We start from the raw sequence: 14,903 nt of genomic DNA, 5'->3' as shown, positions 1-14,903 counted from the left end.
CAGCAAAGGTGATTGTGTATTTGCCTGTGCTGAGGTTGAACTATGTGGCTAGGGAGGGCAGGTATTTTATGGGATAAAATGATTTGTGTTCTTGGTTAAAAAGTAAATCTTTCAGAAGTTCCAGAATAAAAAAGTAGCTTCTTTCACATGCAGCCTAGGGCAGTTTATATTTGCTCTTTGGGATATATATATTGTATGCATTGTTTGGCTGTAGATGTAGATAGGGACCCAGATAAGAAGAGACCTTGACCCTTTTAGCCAGATGGGGTAACTAACTCTTCCATTTTTGCTTTTAATCTTAGCTGTGTACTTGCAAGAGTGCCAAAATCTTTGCATGTGGTTTTGATTCGATTTGTATTTTTCCTATGGGCTTTGCACCCAGAGCTTTGCACTTTGCAGTGACATAGGATGTTGACCTCGTCCAGTTTGAGAGTGCAGTCCATTTGCGTATATATATAATATATTTTTAGAGCAACTGTATTTTTCTTTGGGTTTGTCTAAAGGGTTTATTCTATTTATTACATCCTGTATATGCTACAACCAGAGATGTGTACTATGGGGACTTGAGTGCATATACAGGAGGTATGTGTATGAGTGCAATACTTTTGCACATGCCTTGGCAAGTGTATTCTTTGAAGGTTGTGTTAGAATATGTGCTGAATGAGGATATGCAGTCTATGAGACTTATCAACTCACATTTGTTATTTCTGCGTCAGGGCTGTATCTGAGCATGCATGTACTATGGATACAACTTTCAGGGTATTAGAGGCCTCTCTTAGCACTATTTCAACAAGTTTTGGATCTGAGCCTGCTCCGCAGCATGCATGAGCATTACCTTGGACCTGTCTGTAATCAAGCGTTTGTTACATTAATTTGTTGGAAGCACAAGAACATGCTCAGATTAAATTATCAAATTATCCAACAAAGTTTGGATGTTAGTTCTTTTTCTCAATTGGAAACCTGAGACCACAGTAAAATATTAAAGCTCTTATTTCAGACTGCCTTGATGCCAATGCCTATTTCAGTGTACATGTGTGATGGCAATTTACTGCATGTACATTAAATGCAACAAAAGATTAAAAAAACACAGATTCAATGAAACTATATAAAAAGTTTATTCCTGTAAAAAAAAACTATACAATAAGCAATTTAATCACAACCCATTTAATCTCTTTACATTTTATTTACAGCACTTGTATACACCTTTAAAAGGGGGCAGTAAACACCTTGTTTTTATAGTAAACTTTTAGTTATGTGTAATTATACAGCTTTACAATATACTTTCATTATTTTGTTTACTTTTCATGTAATTTAGCTATGAAAAAAAGGATTTTCAAATTCTCAGAACCTGAAATGTACACTGCTGACCTCAAGGCTAACCCTACTACTGTGACTATCCTAATTGTCTACAGACTAAAGATTGGCAATTGAAAAAAATGGCAGTAGAAATGATCTTATTTTGTTTTTAAAACTTTTAGACAGGGCTGATATATTATATAGCAGTATTAGCTAGATAATCCCTTTATTACCCATTCCTCAGTTATGCATAACCAACATTGTTATATTAATACACTTTACACCTCACTGTGATTACCTTGTATAGACTGCTGCCTTATCTCAGTGCTTTGACAGATATGCATTTCAGCCACTCAGTGCTGCGCTGCTTACTTAAATAACTCCATGGGAGTGAGCACAATGTTATCTATATGACACACATGAACTGTGTTTAACTGTGAAAAACAGTCAAATGCGTTGAGATAAGAGGCAGTTCAACAGCTTAGAAATTAGCATATAAGCCTAACTAGGTTTAGCTTTCCACAAAGAAAACCAAGAGAGCAAAGAAAATGTGATAAAAGATTGCATACCCTATCTGAATCAGGAAAGTTTAATTTTGATTGGACTGTCCCTTTAACAAATGGTATAACCTTAGAAGGGACGTTATTACTGATATCTTGTCATATTTTACCAGGAGTCTCCAGGTTTAAAATAGGTTTCCAGGTATGCTCCCTATTTCTCATGGCAACTGCTAGATTAGTACACTTATCGCATTCTTGACTGCCATGCAATGGGGCAATGAGGAATATTAAACAGCGCACCTTTGGTAAAAACAAATATGTTGCTTCAAAGTAGATATAAAAAGAAAAACAACATTGTGTAAAAAGGCAAACAAGTCACTTGTTTTCTTGCAAAATTTGCACTTAGAACATCTCAGTGTAGTTCTGCCCCCAGTGTTTTAAGAGCAGGCGATTTTCAAACTCTACGTTTTTATTCCAATGATAAGCAATTGTTTAGTGCTTTTTTTATTACAACAATGTAACATCCTGACTGCTCTCTCCCTCTACACACAGAGGAATAGAGGACACCACATGCAAGGGAAACAAGAATTAGCAGACACTCGCATGTACAGAAACATTCGGTCTAAAGTTAAAGAATTTGCATGGCCATGGGTCTGTTTTAGTCCACAACTTCAGTTTTAAAAGTTCAGAACTCAACTTATATTAAAGGGACACTTAACCCAATTTTTTTTCTTTTGTGATTCAGATAGAGCATGCAATTTTAAGCAACTTTTTAACTTACTCCTATTATCAAATTGTCTTCATTCTCTTGGTATCTTTATTTGAAATGCAAGAATGAAAGTTTAGATGCCAGCCCATTTTTGGTGAACAACCTGGGTTGTTCTTGCTGATTGGTGGATAAATTCATCCACCAATGAACAAATGCTTTCCAGGGTTCTGAACCAAACAAATAGCTTAGATGCCTTCTATTTCAAATAAAGATAGCAAGAGAACAAAGAAAGAATGATACTAGGAGTAAATCAGAGTAAATTAGAAAGTTGCTTAAAATTGCATGCTCTATCTGAATCATGAAAGGAAAAAAAATGGGTTCAGTCTCCCTTTAAGCATGTTACAGAAGTGTCAGATGCTATGTGAGTAAAATACATCAGTTAGCCTATTTGTTGCCAGCCCAGAGTTGCATAGAAGGAAAATTGGCTGTAGTGCAGGGTTTTTTTCTGTTTGTTTTTTTGTCTCAGGGCATTAATTCTTACATTTTGCTGTGTAACCAAATCACTTAGACTTGAAAGCATCCATTTTTCAGCAGCAGGTGTATATACAAACAGGCAATCTATTTCTTGGTAGATATTGGAGCATGTGTCTGAATTATATATAAACATAGTACCTTTTTCTTCTAGGGTCAGTTTGAGAGCATATGCTAGTAGTTATGTATTCTAAGGGAGTCCATATATGAGCATTTGTGTAATTAGTGCATGTATTACTTCGGATTTATTTACCCCACAGAACATAAAACGGCAGCTTCAGAAATATGCAATTCACATTTGAAGAACTGTTCTAAAGTGCTGCTCCCTTATCTGATAACCATTTAAGGAAAGCTTCCTATTTTCTCTCTGAAGTGCGCATGTGCAGTTTTGTACATACTGTACTAAGGACACTAAAACCTGCTTCTCTCCAGCTCTAGGTGATTTTGACAGCGGCACATACTAATGACACGTGTAGTTGTCACTCACAGGCTGTAAAGACATTTTTTAAATATAATTTTAGTGTAATAAACATACATGTGCCTATTTTCTATTTACTAATATATATATATATACTTTTTTTTTTAAATAGTTGTGTACAGGTAGAAAACCACAGCTTGGGACCGGAAAAGGTTTGGATTTCTGAATACTTTGGATTTTGGAATAGTTTTTAAAATGGAACAGTTTGGAGAGGGGATGGAACAAGTGCAAGTGTAAACATCTTATGTCATTATATATTTTCTATAATACTGCTTATACACGCAACCCAAAAGGTAGTTTTATATCATTTTTAATACTTTGTGCTCTCCCCAAGCCCCTTTCAATAGGTGCATTTTAGCTCATTACATTTTTTCAATGTTTCTGCTCAGATTGTACCTAAATCTGAAATTACGCAACTTGAGCTTTGGATAGTAGAACATTTTATAATATTGGTATTACCCTGCTACTTTATAATGCTACACAGCTGACAACATTTTCTGTGGAGAAGACTGACTTCTGTATACATAGTACCATCAGAAATAATACATTTCACATATTTAATTCTGTAAACTATGATGCTCTGTTTGCACTATAGAAGAAGCAGATTTACAGGTCTACTCATTTAAACGTGAATTAGCCAGGGAATTGCAGAAGGCTGTTTAGTGTTGCTCTTAAATTTATGTAGTAAATGTGCCAAGGTTTGACACATTATGAGCATGCATACAACAGCCAAAATCAAATTCTGCAAGAACTAATGCAGAGTTATCAGTCAAGACACCAAGTTTAAGCGTTATGTAAGATGTGTTCAGTCACATTTAGTTTTCCCGATTATGTTGCTTATCCAAGCAGTTTGTTTAAAGAAAGCTGCAAGAAATTGTTTTTATTTGTTTAGCAATGGGACGCCTGGCACCTGTGTTTGTGATTGCTAAAATTTCATATATTTAATTATGTAAAAAAAAAACTCAGTATTCAGATTTAATTGCAGTGTTGGCACTTTAAGATCAATAAGTTGCTTTTGTGTTGCAATTTGGGCACTCGCCATAATTGTTCTATATTATAAATATTAAATAATGATTTAGTGTATTAAATTCCTAGATTGAATATAATTTAACAACTAAACATACCCTTTCATAATTTCAATCATACCCACACCAAAGCAGGGACACATACCAGCAAAAATAACTAATGTAGTCTATTTTACTATAGTTTGAAACCAAGTAGCTCATAACACAATAGCTTAAACAACCTTTTACAGAGTGCATCACACGTCTTGAAAACAATATAACTACAAACTGATTTTTTGCTTCAGGCACACACACCATGCTATCTAACAAAGCATTTTACAAAATGGAAGACTACATCACACACACACACAAAAAAAAAAAACACACACACACAACCACCTCTTTTTAAAAGTTCCTATTGACTAATTACATGCAAGCAACATCTGTGACATTTCTTCCTTTTCCTGTCACTGACCAATCAAAGTTCTAGAGACATATAACAGACAAACGCCTACAAATCACTGCACTGCTTTCAACCTCCAATGATAGCACTCACTGTAGGTTTCAAAATTTAAGGAGGAATTGCAAGAAATTTCCTAAAATAACCTTGCTAGTATAGTTTTCTCATTAGCAGAGAATAATTGCAACCAAGTTCTAACACTGAGCTATTAGTCTGTATTGGTAAATGTTTTGGTTCAATAAAATAATACTACATATTCTATATTAAGGCTCTTACATGAACTAAGTACATTTATTTCTTTGCAAAGATAAAGTGTTTTTTTCTGCCCATATTTGTTGGTCCATGTCACGTGTGGTATCTGTCCTTGTGCATTTTATTATGGGCTTTTTCCAATGTAGTGTAAAACTAAACAATAATAATCAATATTTGCTTTAACTAACCGCTGCACTGCAAAAGATCTGCATACAAAATACATGTTTTAAAGTTTTTTAAACTGTTTTGTTATCAAAATGTGCATTATATTGCAGTCTTGGGGCACCCGTTCAAAATCATTGTACGTGTTGTTTATATTATTGCCTATGATGTAGCTAATTAAAAACAGATATAAATAAGTTCATGCATATATCAAGCAATCACTGTGAAGCGTGTATGAGGTCAGGGTCCTGAATTACACAGAATGCACTTTAGATTCTCTCTGCAATTGATTTTAATTACAAAAAGTGAGCAAAATAAATAATGAAATTAATGATGCTGGCCAGGTGTCCAGTATTCAACTGGATAGTCTGGTATTTTAGCAGGCTGTCCAGTAAAATCTGGACACTTAAATGTCTAGTTCTTTAAAGTCCCTGTGTCTTATCTAAATGTAAAAGACATTCTATGCCTCAACACATTACAAATACGGAGCAGAAAGAAGTGGTGACAGTGAAAGGGGGTCACACCAATGTTTAAGTGTGTTAGTGGCAGCTAAAGAGGCATAATTATTTGTATGTTACTAGCAGCTAAGGGGTAAAATGGCTGTTCAGATGTGAAAAATAAACATAAAGGATCAAGAGTGAAGACTAAGGTAGAGATTTTGGGGGGCATGTGTGCATCCCGCCCAACCATTGTGCCCAGTCACCAAAAGAATGTCCATTATTGTGTGTTAAAGTACCACTTGGGACTTGCAGATCACAGCTGATCCCGATCAGAAACTGATGCTAATACATACCCCCCAACTGTCTGGATTTTCGCGGGACAGTTCCGATTTTAGGGTTCTGTCCCGCTGTCCCGAGATGATTGACGTCTCTCCCGCATTGCCCCATGCATTTAAAATATATATATACATATATATATATATATATATATATATATATATATATTTTTGTATTATATTGGTCCCATACATGGTCATCATGTGACCACATTCTACCAATACACAGTCAGTGGTTTTTGGTGCATGTGACTGCATGTGCCATGTTGACTCGTATTTGAGTTTAGGCATGAGAAGACACTGACTGTACCGCGCCATGTTGTCTCGAGGATTTACTTGGAATTTCTCACTGTGTCTACTTACTAGTGGAGTGTGGCAGTGTGCTGTGAGTCTCTGAGGATGTAATAGTTCAGACTCAGAGTCGGATCATTAGCATCGCTAGAGATTTATCTCCCCTTTAATCCTAGGCTGTTTATACACAATTTATTGCTTTACAGTTCTAAGATGGGTTTTGCAACATACTCCTAGCCCTATCGCTGCAGTGTGAGGAGTGACCGCAATCAGTCTCCATTATTATGTCAAATAAAGCAGGCATTGCTTCTAATCCTGCATGTTAGAGAGACGGTCTTACTACCCCGAAAGGTGGGTGAAGGGACAAGGGACATTATGATATCAAACTGTTGCTGCTACTAAAAGTAGAAAAAAGTCAGATTACTGTGTGTAGCGGAGGGGGGGCAGCAGCACTGGGGGGGAGCGGTGCAGGGAAGGTGCAGCGGTGGGGGAGTGGGGAGGGAGCCTGCGCAGCAGCAGCCAGGGCATTTTGTCTGCTCGGCTAAATAGTTACATTTTTTGCATATCTTTATACAGGGCTAACGTTTTTGTGGGATTTATATACTGCTCTAGGTACCTTTTTTTTTTTTACACAGAGCACCAGGGGCATGAAACCCAAATTTTTTCTTTCATGATTCAGCTAGAGAATACAAATTTAAACAGCATTCCAATTAGCTTCTATTGTTTAATTTGCTTCCTTCTCTTGTTATCCTTTGCTGAAAGGTTTATCTAGGCAATCTCCGCTAGGGTTTAGCTGCTGATTGGTGGCTGCATATATATACTGATTTTCATTGGCTCACCCATGTTTTCAGTTAGAAACCAGTAGCAGACATCCCAACCTGCAAAAACTCATTTCAGGGAGGTGGCTTCACCGGCTACTGTGCCCACTGCCACTGCGCCCCCCCCCCCCCCCAACCAACAATGTATGAAAAAGTGGTATATGAAAATGTGAAATTAAAATATGTAGTTACACTGTTTCATATTACTATATTATTTTACTGTATTATTCAACTCATGGAGTCATTTTATTTATTCAGTAACTACTTTAAATATGTCTACTGGGAGTTTGACATATCCAAGTTATAGTTTAGTTACCACCTTAAGAAAGACTTTTATACTAAGCATGTACAGCTTTAAAATGTGAATTTAACAGTAGATTTATGGAAAATGTTATTCACAAAGTTTGACATAATTTAATTTTCAACTGTCCGGGTCACACTGTTACATTCATTGCTACTATGTTTCGTGTGATACAAGTTGCTGTGACAGATGTATTAGCAGATGATATATAACCCTATCACAGCCAGAGGGATAGGAATTGCTAAAATCTCATTATATAAAGGGTGCTACAGAACACGAGCACCAAGCACAGTTGTTTCCCCCAATGTCACCAGGTGACCTTCAACTGTCACCGCACCATAAGGCGGCCAGGGGCAGGCTGAAGTGAATCAGGTCGCTGCATGACCAGGGTCTCCCCCTCAGCTGTGCAGTCTCCCACCATCCACGCTGTCCATTATCAAAGAGTGAGAGGAGCATCAGCGCTGTGTGTGTCTACCCGTAGTTAGGTACGAGCTGCGCACATGGGCCCGCCACACAGCCACCGCCGTGAAAGGAAGGAGAGCGCAAAGGCGCCGGATATATTTTCCACCCCCTGCGCTACAGGCCTGTGTTACGGTAATTTCATTCCAGTATGCAAGGGAACTGTAGTGTGCGCTTGCTACAAACTGTCAATGTAGGGTTTCTGACGTATGTTAAACGTTTCTCTGTGTCACCCGTGCATATAAACACAATGGAAACAAATTATATAATTATACCGGCTGAGTTTCCGGGATTTTGCTTATAATTTACGGGTGTCAGAGAGCAGAAATGTCTGCAGTAGTGCATTGCTGCTCCTTCAACAAATGATACTAAGTGAATTAAATAAATAAGATAATAGAAGTAAATTAGAAAGTTGTTTAAAATTGTATTATCTATCTGAATCATGAAATACATTTTTGGGGTTTTCATGTCCCTTTAATACCTGCTAAACCTCGGGAGTATTACGTACAAAAAAAAAAAAAAGTAGCAGCTTTCATTCGTTAGGAATATTCCTTCTGCTGTTAGTGCACACAGTACCGGTTGCAGACAGGGAGAGGATGCTTGGTGTGGTTACCTAGGCAACAGAAAGTTTCCCCCTTGTAACAAAATGCTTATAATTTAAAAAAAAAAAAAACTTCATGAGTGTTATGTTCTGCCACTTGTTAAGCCCACTCCCCAGAGCCCATCCCTGCTCCTGCCCACCACATATCACACTTTTGCTCAGTGGGGGGATGTCACAATTTTTTATTTTGAAATGTTGGGAGGTATGCGCAACAGCCTTATTTGCATATCTTTGCATCATCTCTAGTGATTTTATCCCTATAATGGTCCTTTAAACATGTTATGGGAATTCAAATTTGAGTTTAAAGGGACAGGAAACCGCAAAAAAATTCTTTCATGATTTGGATAGAACATACAATTTTATCCGATCAGGTCCGCAAGACCACACTGAATGCGGAGAGCAATACGCTCTCCACATTTAACATTGCACCAGCAGCTCACAAGAGCTGATGGTGCAACGTCGCCCCCTGCTGACTCGCGGCCAATCGGCCGCCAGCAGGGAGGTGTCAATCAATCCGATCGTACTCGATCGGGTTGAATTGTGGCGATTCCTTTCCGCCTTATCAGAGCAGGCGGACAGGGTTATGGAGCAGCGGTCTTTAGACCGCTGCTTCATAACTGCTGTTTCTGGCGAGTCTGAAGACTCGCCAGAAACACGGGCCCACATGCTCCGTTCGGAGCTTGATTAATGGGCCCCATTGTGTGTATTCTTTTTCAACAAGGGATACCAAGAGAACGAAGCGCATTTGAAAATAGAAGTGAATTTAAAAGTATCTTAAAATGACCTGCTCTATCTGAATCATGCAAGTTTAATTTTGACTTTCCTATCCCTTTAATGTCCCTTTAATATTGCAGTTCTAAGCTCTTTCATTCATTATTTTCTATATTTCGTCTAAATTGCTATATTTCTTTCTATATATTTTCTTTTGGTTTAAATGTTGGTGGTATGTTTATGTGTAACTGTCAATGATGTCATTTTAGTTTATTCATGAATACAGTTCATTTTTATTTATTTATAACATTAAACACATTTTTTGATTTTGATAATAAAATAAATATTTTTTTTTTAATTCGACCTATTTAAATAATTACACTTATTGTCATTTTAGGGACAAATTGTTACTGTCTTCTTGTCTACTGGCATTGTTTTTCTTTGCTTTTTTCTATTTTGCTTCTACAAAATCCAGCCTTTTTCAGTTATATACATTGATGTACTGTATATCCTGTTATTTATAGAGGCCAGAACTCATAAACAAAACATGGCATTTCCTGAACTTTGTTTTCAAATTCCTGCACAAAAGACAGCTTCGATCATTGTGTTTGGCTTTTATTTGTATGCTGGCTCTTATGTAAAAGAGAGTCCAGGATCCTATAGCACCAGGGTAATAAGCAACGTGCACGCTGAAAGACCTCACACCACCAAAGCCTCAAACGGATATCCAGCAGCACCGTAGGTAACTATCAAAACTCTTTATTGCAACCAGTACAAATACAAAATTTCGAACCTAACGGTTCTTAGTCATGTATAAAATCAAACTCATTCAGTGTCTTAAATAGCCAATACACACACCTCCTACTGTGACATCACACAGGTATACATAGTTTCACATGGGTAATTATTTGACACCTCCCCTACCGATTTTAACCCTCTCAGAGCCTGTCAGGCTGAATAGTATATTGCTACAATTTACTTCCTTTCTATAACCTGTTAATAACACCCTTCGTATACTTATTTAGCAAATATTTTGCCTCAAATACTTATCAACCTGCAAGTTGATTTAAATACTAAACATATCAAGACCTTCAATATATTATAATGTAACACATTGTAACCCCTATTTATAGCACTTCTTATCAATAAAGAGTATCACTTAAGATATATATTATCACTAGATTTTGTAAAAATACCTAGATAAGGGCCTCTAAATATATTAGATCCCTAAACCAAATCCACTGGGAATTTAATACCAATACTTCTTGGCATTTATAGAAATATATCTGGGTATCTATAAAAAATACTGATAAGTCCCAGTCTCTATTCATACCTAACGGGCCCTTAGTTTCTAAATGATATATCCAGAATGCCTCTCTTTGTTTAAGTTTTTTCTCCCTATCACCCCCTCTCCTTTGAAAGTGATACTCTTTATTGATAAGAAGTGCTATAAATAGGGGTTACAATGTGTTACATTATAATATATTGAAGGTCTTGATATGTTTAGATATTTAAATCACTTGCAGGTTGATAAGTATTTGAGGCAAAATATTTGCTAAATAAGTATACAAAGGGTGTTATTAACAGGTTATAGAAAGGAAGTCAATTGTAGCAATATACTATTCAGCCTGACAGGCTCTGAGAGGGTTAAAATCGGTAGGGGAGGTGTCAAATAATTACCCATGTGAAACTATGTATACCTGTGTGATGTCACAGTAGGAGGTGTGTGTATTGGCTATTTAAGACACTGAATGTGTTTGATTTTATACATGACTAAGAACCGTTAGGTTCAAATCGTTGTATTTGTACTGGCTGCAATAAAGAGTTTTGATATTTAACTACGGTGCTGCTGTACTCTGTATCTTATGTAAAAGAGACAGCACCACCATATGGGCATAGTTAGGAGGAACATGCTGACAGATACCATCACATAAAAGTAAAAAGGTTAAGCTTTATATCCCAATCTTTAATATTTTGTCACAAGATAATGCAGTGTTCCAGGACAAACAGTTCTAATGCTCTCATGAAAATACAATTATTCCTGCTAAAATATTCATATATACATAGTAACATAGTAACATAGTAGATAAGGTTGAAAAAAGACTGAAGTCCATCGAGTTCAACCTATACAAATCTAAAATACTTACAAAAAGCTCCAGTTAAGCTTAAATAACCCCATTAAAATGTGACCCATTTAATACTAGCAATCATATCCATGAATTTTGTTTATATACAGAAATTTATCCAGACTATTTTTAAATGTATCTATGGTATTGGCATTCACTACCTCCTTTGGTAATGAGTTCCACAATTTTATTGCTCTTACAGTGAAAAAACGTTTCCGTTGCAGGAGATTAAATCTCCTTTCCTCCAACCTTAAATTATGACCTCTTGTCAGAACCAATTTTCTTGGAATAAAAAGAGCTTCTGCCATCTCTGTATATGGGCCTTGAATATATTTATATAAAGTAATCATGTCACCTCTCAAGCGCCTTTTTTCTAAAGAGAACAGACCCAGTTTTGCTAGCCTCTCCTCATAGGTTAATTTCTCCAATCCCCTTATTAGCTTTGTGGCCCTTCTCTGAACTTTTTCTAGTTCTGCAATATCTTTTTTAGCAATCGGTCCCCAGAACTGCACTCCAAACTCAAGGTGAGGTCTTACCAGGGCTTTATATAATGACAGAATTATGCTTTCCTCCCTTGAATCAATGCCTCTTTTAATACATGCTAGTATCTTATTAGCCTTTGAAGCCGCTGCCCTGCATTGTGCACTCATTTTTAGCTTGTTATCTATTACTACTCCCAAATCCCTTTCCTCCTGTGTTTGGCTAAGTCTTGTCCCATTTAAAAAATACATAGCCTGCTTATTTTTACTTCCAAAATGTAGAACCTTACATTTTTCCGTATTAAATCTCATTTTCCATTCACTTGCCCATAGTTCTAATTTTCGCAAATCCCTTTGCAAAGAGAGTTCATCCTGCTCTGACCTAATGACCTTACTTAACTTAGTATCATCTGCAAAAATAGAGATGTCGCTATTTAATCCTTGCTCCAAGTCATTTATAAAAATATTAAAAAGAACAGGGCCCAGTACTGATCCCTGGGGGACGCCACTGATTACCTTTGTCCAATCTGAGTATGATCCATTTACTGCTACTCGTTGCTCCCTATCTTTTATCCAGTTATTTATCCATGAGCTAACATTTTCAGCTATTCCCAGTCCCTTAATTTTGTGCATTAATCTCTCATGTGGCACTGTATCGAATGCCTTTGCAAAATCTAAGTATATCACATCAACTGATTCCCCTTTATCTATATTTTTACTTACTTCCTCGTAGAATCTAATTAGATTAGTTTGACATGATCTATTTCTCCTAAAGCCATGCTGATTAGAACTCATAATCTTGTTTACACGAATATGCTCATCAATATAATCCCTTATAATCCCTTCAAATATCTTCCCCACTATTGATGTCAGACTAACTGGTCTATAGCTTCCTGGATCATCCCTGCTTCCCTTTTTGAAGAGTGGCACCACATCAGCTTTACGCCAATCCTGGGGTACCATGCCTGAGGATAATGAGTCTTGAAAAATTAAGAGTAAAGGTTTGTCTATAACAGTGCTAAGTTCACTTAACACCCTTGGGTGTATTCCATCTGGGCCTGGAGTTTTATTTACCTTAATATTTTTTAGTTTTTTCCTGATATCCTCTAAACAAAACCCAGTTAGTGGTATGGACTGGCATGTTCTATTCTGTTCCAAAGTATCATTCAATGGTTCCTCTCTTGTGTATACTGAAGAAAAAAACTGGTTTAGTACCTCAGCCTTTTCCCTGTCATTATTTATCATGCTACCCTCCACACATTTTAATGTACCTATATTATCCTTCTTAGATTTTTTGCTATTTATGTACTTAAAGAACCTTTTAGGGTTAGACTTAGAATCCTTGGCAATTAATTTTTCATTTTCAATTTTGGCTAATTTGATTGCTTTTTTGCATGCTTTGTTACATTCCTTATAAATATTGTATGCTGAGTCTGTACTATTTTCTTTTAATAATTTAAATGCCCTACGTTTTTTCCTAATTTCTTTTAACACATTTTTATTTAGCCATAACGGCTTATTTTTTTTATTTTTATTTTTATAACCATATGGTATGTATTGATATGTATATTTATTTAACAAATTTTTAAATATTATCCATTTATCCTCTGTATTTTTATTAGAAAATACATTGTCCCAATTTATATTATTTAATGATTTCCTTAAATCGTTGAATTTTGCTTTCTTGAAATTAAAAGTCTTAGTTAAGCCTTTAAAACACTGCATATGAAAAGAGATTTCAAATGTGACCATGTTATGATCACTGTTACCCAAATGTTCTTTAACTTCTATGTTTGATATTATATCTGTATTGTTTGATAGCACTAAATCCAATATAGCTTTACTCCTAGTTGGCTCCTCTATTAATTGTGACAAGAAGTTATCCCTGAGAACATTTAAAAATCTATCCCCCTTAGCTGAATTACTAGTTTCATTGGCCCAGTTTATATCAGGGTAGTTAAAATCTCCCATAATTACAGCACTGTTATTAGCAGCCTTACCTATTTGGATAAGTAGTTGAGTTTCCTCTGGGTCACTAATGTTGGGAGGCTTGTAGCATGTTCCTAGTAATATTTTTTTAGGATTTTTCCCCCCACTCTTTATTTCAACCCACAGGGTCTCTACATTGTCACTTGTATCATAAATATCTTCCCTTATTGTAGGTTTAAGGTCAGGTTTAATATACATGCAGATTCCTCCACCCCTTTTATTATTCCTGTCCCTCCTAAATAATGTATACCCCTCTAAGTTAACTGCCCAGTCATGTGAATCATCCCACCAAGTTTCAGTTATACTGATAACATCATAGTCCTCTTCTGCAACTAAGAGCGTCAGCTCCCCCATTTTACCTGTCATGCTTCTTGCATTTGTTGTCATACATTTAATTTTCATGTGCTTTCTGCTGCTACTTGGTGTACTTTCCTCTATACTTTCTAATGTGACATTTCTTAAGTCATCCCTTCCTTGAGATATTAATGGAGTGACATATTCAGACACTGATCTCTCTGTTCTATTTTGTTCAAATTGACCCTCCCCCCCTTTGCCTAGTTTAAAAAGTTCTCTAAACGTGCTACCATCCTTTCCCCCAACACACCTGCACCCATGTCATTCAGGTGCAATCCATCCTTACTGTACAATTTGTACCCTAGTGAAAAATCAGCCCAGTGTTCTAAAAAGTCAAACCCCTCATTTTTACACCATGTTTTTAGCCATGAATTAACAGACCTTAGCTCCTTCTGCCTTACTGAGTTAACACACGGCACTGGTAATATCTCAGAAAATATTACTTTGGATGTCCTTGCTTTAAGCTTGCTACCTAACTCCCTGAAGTCATTTTTTAGGACTCTCCATCTCCCACTGATTTCTTCATTAGTACCAATATGCACCATGACTGCAGGATCAGACCCGCATCCCTCTAACAATCTATCAATACGCTCCACAATATGCCTAA

General features: G+C 36.5%; 1 protein-coding gene across 2 annotated transcripts in view; it reads left to right on the top strand.

Annotated features, from left to right (window-relative positions):
* Positions 1 to 14,903, top strand: part of LOC128645282 (sterol 26-hydroxylase, mitochondrial) — a 122,206-nt gene that overhangs the window by 11,491 nt on the left and 95,812 nt on the right. The window lies entirely within an intron of this gene.

This window comes from Bombina bombina, chromosome 1 (assembly GCF_027579735.1).
Source record: "Bombina bombina isolate aBomBom1 chromosome 1, aBomBom1.pri, whole genome shotgun sequence".
NCBI classification, from domain to species: Eukaryota; Metazoa; Chordata; class Amphibia; order Anura; family Bombinatoridae; genus Bombina; species Bombina bombina.
This window is presented reverse-complemented; position numbering and strand designations above follow the sequence as displayed.